General features: G+C 50.2%; 1 pseudogene across 1 annotated transcript in view; it reads right to left on the bottom strand.

The window, feature by feature from the left end:
• Nucleotides 1-1,255: 1,255 nt before the first annotated feature.
• The window catches only part of LOC311238052 (beta-1,4-galactosyltransferase 2-like), a 28,843-nt pseudogene continuing 16,128 nt past the window's right edge, over nt 1,256-13,970 (bottom strand). The window contains exons 3-4 of the transcript in view: nt 3,908-4,011; nt 1,256-2,093 (exon numbers count right to left, since the gene is read on the bottom strand). The product of the transcript in view is annotated as a beta-1,4-galactosyltransferase 2-like (transcript). The remainder of the gene's footprint in view (nt 2,094-3,907; nt 4,012-13,970) is intronic.

Below are 13,970 nucleotides of genomic sequence, written 5' to 3'. Positions count from 1 at the left end.
ATATAAATAGAATAAACGGTAAAGGTAGGTAAGAATGTGCTAAGATATACAGTATGAACAGCGTTTAAGTTAGTCATGGATGTATTATAAGAGCTTTTATAATACATCAATGGTTACAGTATGAAATGTAAATGCTAAGAAATGCAGAGTAAACAGCTTGAGGTATGATATTCACTGCATTTCCATATTCACTTTGTGCATGTATGAATGTCTTATAGATAGCATTAAGATGTGTGTATTTATGACCATAGAAGCACAAGAAAAATATTAATGCATACTGTAAATGGTACAGTATGTAACGTTAGCCTATGCATTAATATTTTTCGTAACTTATCCTAGGTTATGGGACAGTCGACAGACAACAGAAACACTGACTAATTCTGTCTCTCTGCCACTCCCCAGAAATGCTATTATATATATAGAATATAAAGTGTTGTCAACATATAACTGTAATTTGGGCTGATTAATACAATTATGCTTGAGTGTGTAACAACTGGTGATATGGCTAATGTAAAATAATAGTCATCAGTTACAGCTAGCATAGTAACGTTAGAAATTGCCGTCATCGCCTATATATAAAGTAATATAATGTAAATATTAAAGTAGCAGACATGTAAATGATATAACGCAACAGTGATCAATGCACATTGTGTTAATAAGTACCAAAAATAGCTGTAACAGTAGTAGTTCTGCCGTTCTGTCCCGTTGAAATCAAGTCGACAGTGCCCAGTGCAAAAACAAATTGGAACTAAGGTAGCTACGTGAACCACGTGATCGCCTGTCGGCGAGATCAAAGCGTGTTGCAACTCTCAATTATACGGCTCTTATACATCCTAAGTGGGGAAAAAGGCACAGTGTATGTGTCGGAACATCCAACAGTTCGGTAGCCAATATTCCATGGATTTTATTAAATGTATGGTTAACCCCTCTTGGATGTAAAGAAAGCAGGAAAGCCGGACCAGCACTCTCAGGTTCATTAATATTTAATGGCAGCCTGAAATGGAAACAAACATGTTTCGGAACTATTGTTCCATCATCAGTGTTATGGCTAGTGTTATAGATTAACCCCTCTTGGAGGCATGACCTTGACTATACAGATTGTTATTTATGGTTAACCCCTCTTGGAGGCATGACTTTGACTATACAGTTTGCTATTTATGGTTAACCCCTCTTGAAGGCATGACTTTGACTATACAGATTGTTAATTATGGTTACCCTTTCTTGGAGGCATGAATTTGACTATAAAGATAGTCAGCTATGCAGGACTGCCAACATCAACAGTGATGAAAGTAAAGAGCTTATCTTTCTCAGTCTTAACCACGCTGTACTTAAGTGAGTTGATTCCATCTTTGTCCATTTTTACTCTGGTTTCCGCTATTAGAGCAAACCTCTTCTCATTGTTGGCATTGTGAAAGTCTCTCGTATGCCAGATCATCCTGTATTTGCCAACTTGATGGTCTGGCCGAGAGAGGTTCATGCCACGGAGTGAAATGCGTTTGTACATTTCGTCGTCCTCACCTCCCCAACCTCAGAATCGATTGGCGAAACCATTGACCTTCAAGAACTGTTCTTTAGACAGAGCTGTAACTCCACCAGATATGTTTTTATATGGCAGCTTGAAAGGAAACTTGTCCACAGCCACAGACAGGTGCCGAGGCTGGCTAAAACATCTGTAGATGTTGCGGTCGTCCATGGGAACCAGGTCCACATCGCTGAAGACAAAACAGTCGTAGTCGTCCTCCTTCAGGGCCTCAACGAAGCCCACGTTCATCAGCTTGGCTCTGTTGAACGTCCCGTTGACGTGCTGGTTGATGATGTAGATACCGTAGTCCAGCTGCTGGCGTTGCAGGATAGGATGGAGGTAGTACAGCCAGTACTTCAGGTGGTGGAACCGGTTGCGAAACGGGATGATGACCGCCACCTTCTGTCGGGCGATGCAGTATTGGGGTTTGAATCGCCCTCCGGCCCGGAGATCAAGGTTCTCCCTCCTGACTGAGTCTAATGTCAGTGACTTGTTGAACTCCACTGCCAATGGTCCCAGCAGCTTAGGAGGTCTTTCAGGGCAGGGCTGCAATTTTGCCAACACCTGGGTCCTTTGTTTTTGATTTTCATAATTAACAATACTATAACTCACGTACAGCCAGTAGAATGTGAAACAAAGCATAACAGCCAGTCCTGCTCCTTTGGAGAATTTTGTCCACATCTTCAATGTCCAGAGTATTTGGTCCTGATTTGATCCAATGTCTACTAATCCTGTACTATGACATTTATTTTAAAGATGTAACTTATCTGAGGCTGTAGATCCCTTGTTGGCTTCTGGCTTCAGTCCATCCGTTCGGTCTGGTCGAAGATGCAAAATGACTCGTTCTTCTTCTTCTTCTTCTTATTTGAATTTCCGGCAGAGTAGACGCATCGTGGCGTATTACTGCCCTCCGCAATTCTTTTTATGGGCTCTTCTTCTTCTCCTTCTTCTCCTTCTTCACCTTCTTTTTCTTCTTCTACTGGACCCTGTCATCAACTACATTGTCCATTGGAGTGCAGCTACTGCTGCTACTTCCTGCCTGAGCCCCCCTCCGCGGGACCCTCCTTGCCCCCTGCTATCTTATCCTGGGCTGCTTTGTCCCTCGCAGCCTTGTCCCTCGCAGCCCCCTCAGCCAATTCATTACACACCTCCTTCCAGTCCAGACCTTCCAATCCCAGATGTTGAACCGCTATCCTAACAATCATCTTCACCATCTCTGTTCTACCCTTAGCCTCTGCCATACCAGTAACTACCCCTGCCACGAAGGCCACAATACCTAATTTCTCCTCCCTTCCCCTCTCTCTTTCCACCTGCTCTACCCTCACTGCCAAATGCCCTCCTTCAACCCCCTGCACCCTTTCTTGGCTACCCTGTCCTGCCCTGCTAACCGCCCCAGCATACGTCAACTTACCCTCCCTTCTCTCTCTCCGATCCGCGACCTCCTTCATCATCACCTCGCACCCCCGAAACGCTACACTATGCTCCCCACCACAACTACAGCACTTTGGCTTCACTCCCTCTCCACAATTCCCATATTCATGTTCCCCGCCACACCTAGCGCACCTCATCCCCTTCCTACACGTGGTAGCTATATGGCCAAACCCCTGGCACCTATAGCACCTAAGAGGATTATGAACAAATTCCCTAACCCTATACATCCTACGCCCTACAAACACCTCCCTAGGAACAACCCCACCCTCAAACGTAATCACTACCGTCCCCGTCACTGCCCTCTCTGCTCCCCTCTTCATCATTTCTGCACTCTTAACTATGCCATTACGCCCGTTCTCCATTAGCTCTCCCACCAGCTGCTCTACTATAACCTCGACCGGTACCCCAGCTATCACCCCCTTACATCACCCCCCCCTCTTCTCCCCTACTCTCGCCACCTTACTTATACCCACCCCCCCAATGCTCTGCATCTTCCTAGCCACCTCCACCTGCCCCTCACTACCACACCCTACGGCCAGATTCCCATCCCACAAAACGTTCACGTACTTTACCTCTCCTAATCGCTCGGCAATGAGTTTGGGCCACTCGAGCCTACCTACTTTCCTCTCATCCCTCTCCCCCTCAAGCCTGACCACTATATGGATCACTTCCGCTTTTGCCACATCTTTTCCAGCACCCTCGTCTCCCGGCCCACTTGAGCTATCGTCCCCCCCTTTCTTCCTCTTCCCCCCTTCTCCCCCCCTCTCCTCCCCCCTACTCTCACCCTTGCCCTGGCTATCCCCATCGCTGTCGTTCCTCTCCGTCCGCTTCTTCCTCTTCTTCCCCACCGTTTCCCACCCCTCCTCCTCCCTCTCTTCTTTCTCCCTCTCCTCCCCACTGTACTCCGACTGATCGCGAATATCGGTCGTTCTGGAAATTCGTAGCTCCATTTGCCGTTCTTCCTCTTCCTTCTTCTTCTTCTTTACACCATCCGACTCCTTCCCCGTTCCACAGCAAACGTAGTCTTCCACCATCTCCGAGACCTCCTTCTCACTTCCCTCTCCACACGTCACACCCCGAGGGGACACTGGGCTCGCACCCGGTGACTCGCGTCCCTCCTGACGCAAGCCCTCATTCCACTCGCTCCCATCTCGATTCACCCAAAACCCTGGACAGTCTTGCACCGGCCGGGGCCATTCACGAGGACTCCACTCTCCCCGCTCTCGGGGGGAGCACCCGCTTATATAGAGACCCAAAGGTTCTAGAATGTCGGTTATGACATCATACAGTGACCTCACGAAGGTTCCAGAACTTTCTATCAATGACTCTCTCTCAATCCCATCAATATTAAACATTCATATAATACAATAACCTAAACACATATAGCTTTGGCTCTTACAAGTGGTGTAGCACTACAAGATGTCCCACCACTCTCCGCCTAAATCTAAACCATGTCTGACAGCAGTGGATACAGACTTCTCTTAAATACTCGAACCCCTTGCTTAGAGAGACTGAACCTGTTTGACAGCAGAGGCCACAGTCTTCTCCACTTTGAGTGCCACGCCGGGTTTTCCGTTTTACCCCCTTGATGCCACGGTCCACTTCAATGTTAACGTTAATATCGCCTAATCTATGTTTTAAACTATGGCTATGTGTCTAATCTGCCCGTCGCTTATCAAATAATACTTTTCCAGTCAGTGCTGTCAAGGCAGATTGGTTTTTTATCGCTTCATTTCCGTTTCAGAGCATTTTTAAAAGCACCCGTTTTGAGGTAAAAAACAGTTCATTCTAGACCATTCTGTGATAATCGTCTTTTACTGGAATATTCCAGAACGTTGATATTCGTCGGCCTATTTATGAATCGTTTTCAAATAAATGCTAGATGATCAATATTATACATTCGCGCCGCGCACGGATAATCGCTGTGTTCATTTCCTCTTCGACTTTTACAGTGAAACCGAAAGAGCCCATTTCACAAAACAGCCTATATCTTCATCAAAATTAGTCTGATTATCCTAACACTGATAACATAGATTCCTTACCTGACATCAGACCATGGTATCCAACTGGTATATTCCAATTCCTGATCACCATTCGAAAAAAGTGTATGGATCCAACGTGATACAGTAGTACACATGATTCCGTGGGGCTGAGAGGCTCCAGAATGAACTGTGGTAACCCCAGCTGGATCAGTGGACTGGAAAATGTGGAGTACCGGATTTTTTTCCCCATCCATTTTCATTGAGTCCATTCCAAAATCCCTTATGTCATCTGGGAGACGATAGGGGGTGCTTTTTTCCACATATGATCGCCGGCGGCGCTCGGGTATACTCGGGTAGGCTCGCGTGATGCAATATGATTTCAGATCGCTAAAAAGAAAAAGAAAAAATTATTCCGAGAAATCTTGTGAGTGGCTTTCAACATAACTATCGGAAACCCGAGATATCTCGTGTGTGGCAGTGAAAGTGTTAATGAATTGAACTACTTCCTTAGAGACTGAACCTGTTTGACAAGACAATGGTTTATACTGAAGTCCAAACCCGTTTGTTGAAAAAGGGGGTACCAACCCTATCCTATGATTTCCACTATGTTCCTAATGTTTTTCTGTATTTGTGTATTTCTGTTTATATGTTTTTCTGTATACTATACAGGTACATATGATTATCCATTACACATGTATAGGAGAAAGGTGAATAAATGTGGAGAAACATAACAAATGCAGTTGCTTCCATGCAGGTGTTACTGCATGATACAATTAAGCAATTAAAACCAGAACACCATTACCACTCTGTGGCATCACGTATACTAATGCTGAGCAGACCTAGTTGACCTCAAACTTGGATCAAGATGGCAAGAGGAAAAGATCTACGTGGTTTCATTATAGACAGATTTCTTGACCACGTCAGACTCAGTGTTAATCTTAATCCTGGTCAGAACAACGGGGCAGACTACAATATATTTGCATTTGTTAGCCATGATCTAAACTATCAATCCATGTCAAAACGACATATGTAAAAGGTGAAAGGCTCATGACATCCAACCATTTTCATTTGAAACAACCTTTAGTCAGGAGTGTCATGGTTTCTCCATAGAGCTCCCTTATACTTTTAGTCGGGAGTGTCATGGTTTCTCCATAGAGCTCCATTATACTTTTAGTCAGGGGAGTGCCATGGTTTCTCCATAGAGCTCCATTATTCTTTTAGTCGGGAGTGTCATGGTTTCTCCATAGAGCTCCCTTATACTTTTAGTCAGGGGAGTGTCATGGTTTCTTCATAGAGCTCCATTATACTTTTAGTCAGGGGAGTGCCATGGTTTCTCCATAGAGCTCCATTATACTTTTAGTCAGGGAAGTGTCATGGTTTCTCCATAGAGCTCTGTGAAGTGTAATTACACATCCCCCTCCTCCTCCCTCCACCTCCTCCTCCTCCTCCTCCTCCTCCACCTCCTCCTCCTTCTCCTCCTCCTACACCTCCACCTCATCCTCCACCTCCTCCTCCTCCTTCTCCCCCTTCTCTCTTTGTGAAGTCATGATTTCTGTTTAAAGACAGGGCACCCATTCATCTGGCCTGATAAGTTTGTCAAGGTCAGCGCCGGCTAGAAGCCCTTTTTGGAGCCTCCCAAGAATGCATCGAAGGAGGCGTCTCTATTCCACTGTGTTAAAACACATGACACTTTTGCTTTTTGTCACTTTTACTCTGCCAGACCTGTGATATGCACTCTGACAGACTAGAAGTCCGTCCGTACGGACGTAGGCCTACTGTATATTTTATTTTCCAATAAACCTGTATTCATTTAACGTGAGTATTCTGGCTGTCTTTTATCTCCTGTTTCATTATTTCAGAATACCTGATTCGCAGTGTGACACTGTTTTAGGCTGCTGGATGTCCGTGGAGAACCTGGTGGTTTGCACGCTCATAAGGCCAATATCTTGTCTCTGTATTTTACTTAAGCATCCCTGGAGACGTCAAAATCCACCACATTCTTGGTGTCTGAAGTGGGATGCTAACCGATCCTGCCGGTGCAGACGGGCTCTTCATCGCTCTACAACACAGCCACGTCTAGGACAGTGAGGAGTACTGAGGGTGAATTATCTGTCTGCATTGGCTGGTCGGGCCGGCATTCCACGGGCATTCCACCCAGCGTTGCGGCGAGTCAGGTAAGCAGGAGTGGAGGGCCGTCTGAATATTGTAAACTATCTGTGTTAAGCTTATTTTTTATTGATTATGTATGTGTCAATGCGATAAGTTCAACCCTGGTTGGGCTTTGGTCACTATCTGTGTTATATTGATTATGTATTGATTATGTATGTGACAATGCGATAAGTTCAACCCTGGTTGGGCTTTGGTCACTATTTGTGTTAAGATGTATTGATTATGTATGTGACAATGCGATAAGTTCAACCCTGGTTGGGCTTTGGTCACTATCTGTGTTATTGATTATGTATGTGACAATGCGATAAGTTCAACCCTGGTTGGGCTTTGGTCACTATCTGTGTTAAGCTTATTTTATATTGATTATGTATTGATTATGTATGTGACAATGCGATAAGTTCAACCCTGGTTGGGCTTTGGTCACTATCTGTGTTAAGCTTATTTTATATTGATTATGTATTGATTATGTATGTGACAATGCGATAAGTTCAACCCTGGTTGGGCTTTGGTCACTATCTGTGTTAAGCTAATTTTATATTGATTATGTATTGATTATGTATGTGACAATGCGATAAGTTCAACCCTGGTTGGGCTTTGGTCACTATCTGTGTTAAGCTTATTTTATATTGATTATGTATTGATTATGTATGTGACAATGCGATAAGTTCAACCCTGGTTGGGCTTTGGTCACTATCTGTGTTAAGCTTATTAGATATTGATTATGTATGTGATGTGTATATCTGTTGATGAAGACTAATGGGGATCCTTGTAAACAAATGGTGTCTGAAAATACTGTGGTTCTCTAGAACGCTGGAGCCGCCGGGAGGGGGGGTGATTTAACCGTTTGATTATCACTGCTCCATCTGTGTTAATTCTGGTCAACTGCTCTGTTTACTGTGGTCCGTGGCAGGACATCAAAGCTGCCAAGACAGCACAAGTGTGTGTTTACTGTGGTCCGTGACAGGACTAGGGTTGACTTATCTGACATGAGATGGAAGTGACATGTGATAACTAAAAGTAGATTTCTTTCACAACTGTCTGTACCCACAATGAGAGTTCAAACTTTTCTTTTTGCTACCTCTTTGTGAGGTTTGGTCCGCTCCCCACCCACACGCTCCGTTCCTTTAAGGTATTTTGTTGATTAATTGCATTCCCTGCCACACGCTCCGTTCCTGTAAGGTGCCGTGTTGATTGGTGCTCTCCCCACCACACGCTTCTGGAGCAATGATCAATTTCATCCCACAGCTGTCACAGCTTGTCATCAGCGCCCTGTGGCTTTATATACCCTGATCCCCCTAATATCGATGTTGGATCGTTTTGAATATACTCCTGCATTTGCCTGTCTTTCCCGTCGCTGTTCCCTGTCTGTTGCTCCCCAGGACTTTCGTGAAGTAATCCCTTTGGAGAACCTGATTCCCCGTACGAAGCTGCGCCTCGTTTATCTGCCCGCTTTACGCGTTGCGCTCTGGTGAGTTTTTGGAAACAGTTCTTTTTGGATCACCAGTTTTTTGTGTGTGTGTGAAACACCGAAGAGATCCCGTTTTTGTTATACTGTTCTCACCTATTTTTTGTGTTGGATTTACACTTTGGATTACCGTATTGTTTTTTCTCTGGACTCTGCTACTGTGTATATTACACCGAAGATCAAGTCACTTGGATATTTATTTGGATCAGTCACCTCTCTGTTTCTGTTGTGCACTGGGCTAACTCAGATTTCTCTCTCTCTCCGTTTCCACCTGGAGTGAAAGCTGGGAGGATCTGCAGAGCGGCTTCAGACGTCACAAGCTAATTCCTCACCACCACCTACTGGGAGAATCTGCAGAGCCGCAACAATCTTCACTTGCCAGATTCCCCGTTTGTTCTGTTGCTCAACCTAATTCAATCTTGTGACTCTGAGAATAAAGACGCCCTTGCTTCGGCTAACTCTGAAACAACTCTCTCTGTGCCGTTGCGCTTGAGGTCGGTTACAAACCCTAACATTACGATCCAACCATAACGACCCCAGCCGACACAGAGAGAGTCAGAACAGCATTGGCAGTCCAGATAGAGTTAACCAAGGGCCACAGCCTACAGCTAGATGCGGCTGCGGCTGCTGTACAGTAACTCCGAGAGCAGGTCCTGCCTATTCAGGGGTCCCTGGGCTCTCTGGCTAGCCAGCAGTCTAGTATTTTCCTCCACTTACACACGCTGAGTGAAACCGTTAACACCTTGCTTGTAACCCCACTTCCTTCAGGAGCCTTGGCCGGAGCATCATCCGCAGCCCTGGCAGGCCCCGCGCCTCCCGATCCCGCACCTCGGGAGCCCCGTCTCTCCGAACCACGGTTGTTCGACGGTAACTTCCAGGATTGTGCCACATTCATCATGCAATGTGAGTTGGTTTTTCGTCATCAACCCAGTTGTTTCACTTCAAGGGGAGCCCGAGTGGCTTACATGACTAACTTGCTCTCAGGCCGGGCAGCCCAGTGGGTCACTGCCTCCTGGGCAATGGGGGCAGACTTCTGTTTCTCCTACCCAGACTTCGTGGCTGAGCTCCGCAGGGTTTTCCACCACCCAGCCCGTGGCCAGGACCCTGGAGCCCGGTTGGGTACCTTCCGGCAGGGCAGTGGCGGGGTTACCGACTACGTGCTGGAGTTCAGACTGGCGGCTACGGAGAGCGGTTGGAACGACCAAGCACTTCGTCTTACCTTCATGAGGGGGCTCAACGACGCAGTCAGGGACCAGCTCGCGACCCGTGAGGAACCTGAGTCCCTCGAGGACCTGTTCAGCCTCGCCATTCGCATCGACGGACGCCTCCAGGAGAGAAGACGTGAGAGAACCCGACAGGGACCTCCAGAGGTACTCCGGACCCCCCGTACTCGTGACGGTACTGCTGGTCGCCCTGCTCCCAACACGACTGGTGGCTCTTTTCCCTCCCGTTCGGTGCCCGAGGAGGAACCCATGCAGCTGGGACGTTCTCATCTTAGCCAAGCTGAACGGGAGGCGAGGTTCAGGTCCGGCCTTTGCCTCTACTGCGGTCGGGAGGGACACCGTATCGCCAACTGCCCCACCCGGCCAAAAGACCAGGCTTGCCGGGACCCCGGGAGATCCTGGTGAGCCGTTTTTCTCGTTCCCAGAGCCGTGCACCACCTGGCCATCTGATGAGCGTCACCCTGGCCTGGGCGGACCAACGGGCCACGGTGGAGGCACTCATTGACTCGGGGGCTGACGAGAGTTTCCTAGACTTTGAGTTTGCTACCCGGGCCAACATTCCACTTGAGGACCTAGTGAGGCCATTGGAGGTATTCGCATTGGACCAACACCGCCTGGCTGACATCACTCAACGCACCTGCCCTGTCCTGCTCACCATTGCTGGTAACCACGTTGAGAGACTCCAGTTCCTTATCACCAGATCCCCTCTTGTCCCAGTAGTCCTGGGCCGGCCCTGGCTCGCGCTGCACGAGCCCCACATCGCCTGGTCCTCCGGTACCATCAAGGGTTGGAGCTCCTCCTGTCATGCCCAGTGTCTTCAGGCGGCGTCCTGTCCCTCGCCCCGGAGATCTGTTGGTGAGCCGCCTCCGGACCTCTCGACCATACCCCCCGAGTACCACGACCTCATGGAGGTTTTCAGTAAGTCCAGGGCTCAGGCCCTTCCGCCTCACCGGCCTTACGACTGTGCCATCGACCTTCGCTCAGGGGCTCCCCTTCCCGGCAGCCGCCTCTACAGTCTGACCGTCCCGGAGAAGGCAGCGATGGATCAATACATCTCTGAGTCCTTGGAAGCAGGACTCATTCGGCCTTCCTCCTCTCCTGTGGCGGCCGGTTTCTTCTTTGTTGGGAAGAAGGACGGAGACCTTCAACCCTGCATCGACTATCGCCAGCTCAATGAGATCACCATTAAGAACAAGTATTCTCTACCTCTCATGAACTCCACCTTCGAGCCTCTCACCCAGGCTACCGTTTTTACCAAGCTGGACCTCCGGAGTGCCTACCATCTAGTCCGTATCCGAGAGGGCGATGAATGGAAGACCGCCTTCAAGACTCCCAGGGGCCACTACGAGTACCTGGTGATCCGTTCGGCCTCACCAACGCTCCGGCGGTATTCCAGGTGCTCATGAACGACGTCCTTCGTGACATGCTGGAGGAGTTTGTGGTAGTATACCTAGACGACATCCTCATCTTCTCCAAGACCCTCGAGGAACACATCCAGCATGTCCGCCGTGTGCTGGAGCGCCTCCTCCACAATCGGCTCTTCGTCAAGGCGGAGAAGTGCCGATTCCACTCCGACTCCGTCGATTACCTGGGCTTCATCGTGGAGAAAGGCTTGACCCGAGCTGATCCTCGCAAGATCCAGGCCGTGGAGGAATGGCCGGAACCCACCTCTCGGAAGGAGTTACAGAGCTTCCTCGGGTTCGCCAACTTCTACCGAAGGTTCATCCGGAACTACAGTCAAGTGGCGGAACCGCTTACCAGACTGACCTCTCCCGCCCTGCCGTTCGACTGGTCCCCAGCGGCGTGTGCTGCGTTCCGCTCCCTCAAGAAGAGGTTCACTTCCGCCCCGATCTTGCTCCATCCAGACCCCAAGAGACAGTTCATCGTTGAGGTGGACGCCTCGGATACTGGACTGGGAGCTATCTTATCCCAGCGGTCGGCAACGGACCAGAAGGTACATCTGTGCGCCTTCTACTCGCGTCGGTTCCTCCCTGCCGAGAAGAACTATGACATCGGCAATCGGGAGCTGCTGGCGGTTGTGGCTGCCTTGGAGGAGTGGCGTCATTGGCTAGAGGGGGCCGAGGAGCCGTTTACCATTTGGACGGACCACAAGAACCTGACGTACATCCGTGCTTCCAAGCGCCTCAATGGCCGGCAGGCAAGATGGGCCAGCTTCCTCAGTCGGTTCGACTTCTCGCTGACGTTTCGCCCTGGTTCCCGCAACACGAAGGCCGACTCCCTGTCCCGGTTACACTCCAAGGGGGCTCCAACCACTGAGGACCCGACTCCCATCCTCCCAGAGGCCAGGGTGGTAGGAGTCGTCACCTTGGGCATCAAGGGGGTGGTAAGGCATGCCCTACGCTTCCATCGCGCTCCAGGCAATGTACCGGTCATCGTCTCTTCGTCCCCGACTCGGTCCGGTCCCGGGTCCTCCAGTGGGGCCATACCAGCCGGTTCGCCTGCCACCCGGGCGTTCATCGCACGTTCTCCTTCCTGGCTCGTCGATTCTGGTGGCCCACCATGAGGAACGACGTCAAGGAGTTCGTACTGGCCTGCGCAGTCTGCGCCCGCAGCAAGGCCTCCCACCAGGCACCCTCCGGGCTATTACAGCCGCTTCCCATTCCGAGCCGTCCTTGGTCACATGTGGCGCTGGACTTCGTCACAGGTCTTCCCTCCTCCCAGGGGAACACGTGCCTTCTGACCGTGGTGGATCGGTTCAGCAAGGGGGTTCACCTCGTGGCCCTTTCCAAACTTCCCTCGGCGGCCGAGACGGCGGACCTCCTGACACGCCACGTGTTTCGCCTCCATGGTTTTCCCCAGGACGTCATCTCGGACCGGGGGCCCCAGTTCATTTCCCAGGTATGGCGGGCTTTTTGCAAGGGATTGGGGGCAACGGTCAGTCTTTCCTCTGGTTATCATTCCCAGACTAACGGATAAACGGAGAGGATGAACCAGAGCGTGGAGTCTGCTCTTCGGTGTGTGGCTGCCGAGAGACGAGCTTCTTGGAGCCGTTTCCTTCCCTGGGTCGAGTACTCCATCAACTCCATGGTCAGTTCCGCCACCGGCCTCTCACCCTTTGAGGTATCCCTGGGCTACCAACCCCCTCTTTTCCCTGCACAGGAGACGGAGGTGGCAGTTCCCTCCGTACAGGACCACCTCGACCGGTGCCGTCGGGTCTGGGAGATCGCCAGGACCGCGCTGCTCCGGTCATCAGAGCGCGCCTGTCGTTGGGGCTGACCGGCGCCGGGTTCCTGCGCCGACGTACCACCCTGGGCAGAGGGTGTGGCTTTCCGCGAGGGACCTCCCACTTCGGTCCTCGGCCAAGAAACGTAACCCCCGGTTCGTCGGACCTTTCGAGGTTCTGAAGGTACTCAGTCCGGCGGCGGTGCGTCTTAAGCTTCCTGCGTCCATGCACATTCACCCCGTTTTCCATGTGTCCCGGGTTAAGCCTGTCTCTCTCAGTCCCCTGATGCCTCCTGCTCCGGAACCACCTCCTCCCAAGATGGTGGACGGTCACCCCCAGTGGCAGGTCCGCCGGTTGATGGGCGTTCGACGGCGGGGTCGGGGGTTCCAGTACCTGGTGGACTGGGAGGGGTACGGTCCGGAGGAACGGAGCTGGGTCTCCCGCCAGCTCATCGTGGATCCCGGCCTGATCACCGACTTCCATCATGCCCATCCGGGCGAGCCGGGTCGGCCTGGTCGCCGGGTGGCTCCCATGGAGGGGGGGGTACTGTGAGGTTTTGTCCGCTCCCCACCCACACGCTCCGTTCCTTTAAGGTATTTTGTTGATTAATTGCATTCCCCGCCACACGCTCCATTCCTGTAAGGTGCCGTGTTGATTGGTGCTCTCCCCACCACACGCTTCTGGAGCAATGATCAATTTCATCCCGCAGCTGTCACAGCTTGTCATCAGCGCCCTGTGGCTTTATATACCCTGATCCCCCTAATATCGATGTTGGATCGTTTTGAATATACTCCTGCATTTGCCTGTCTTTCCCGTCGCTGTTCCCTGTCTGTTGCTCCCCAGGACTTTCGTGAAGTAATCCCTGTGGAGAACCTGATTCCCCGTACGAAGCTGCGCCTCGTTTATCTGCCCGCTTTACGCGTTGCGCTCTGGTGAGTTTTTGGAAACAGTTCTTTTTGGATCACCAGTTTTTTGTGTGTTTGTGAAACACCGA

This window comes from Notolepis coatsorum (assembly GCF_963971535.1).
Source record: "Notolepis coatsorum genome assembly, chromosome: 12".
Taxonomy (NCBI): Eukaryota; Metazoa; Chordata; class Actinopteri; order Aulopiformes; family Paralepididae; genus Notolepis; species Notolepis coatsorum.
The sequence above is the reverse complement of the archived record's forward strand: the minus strand, read 5'-3'. Positions and strand labels throughout refer to the sequence as shown.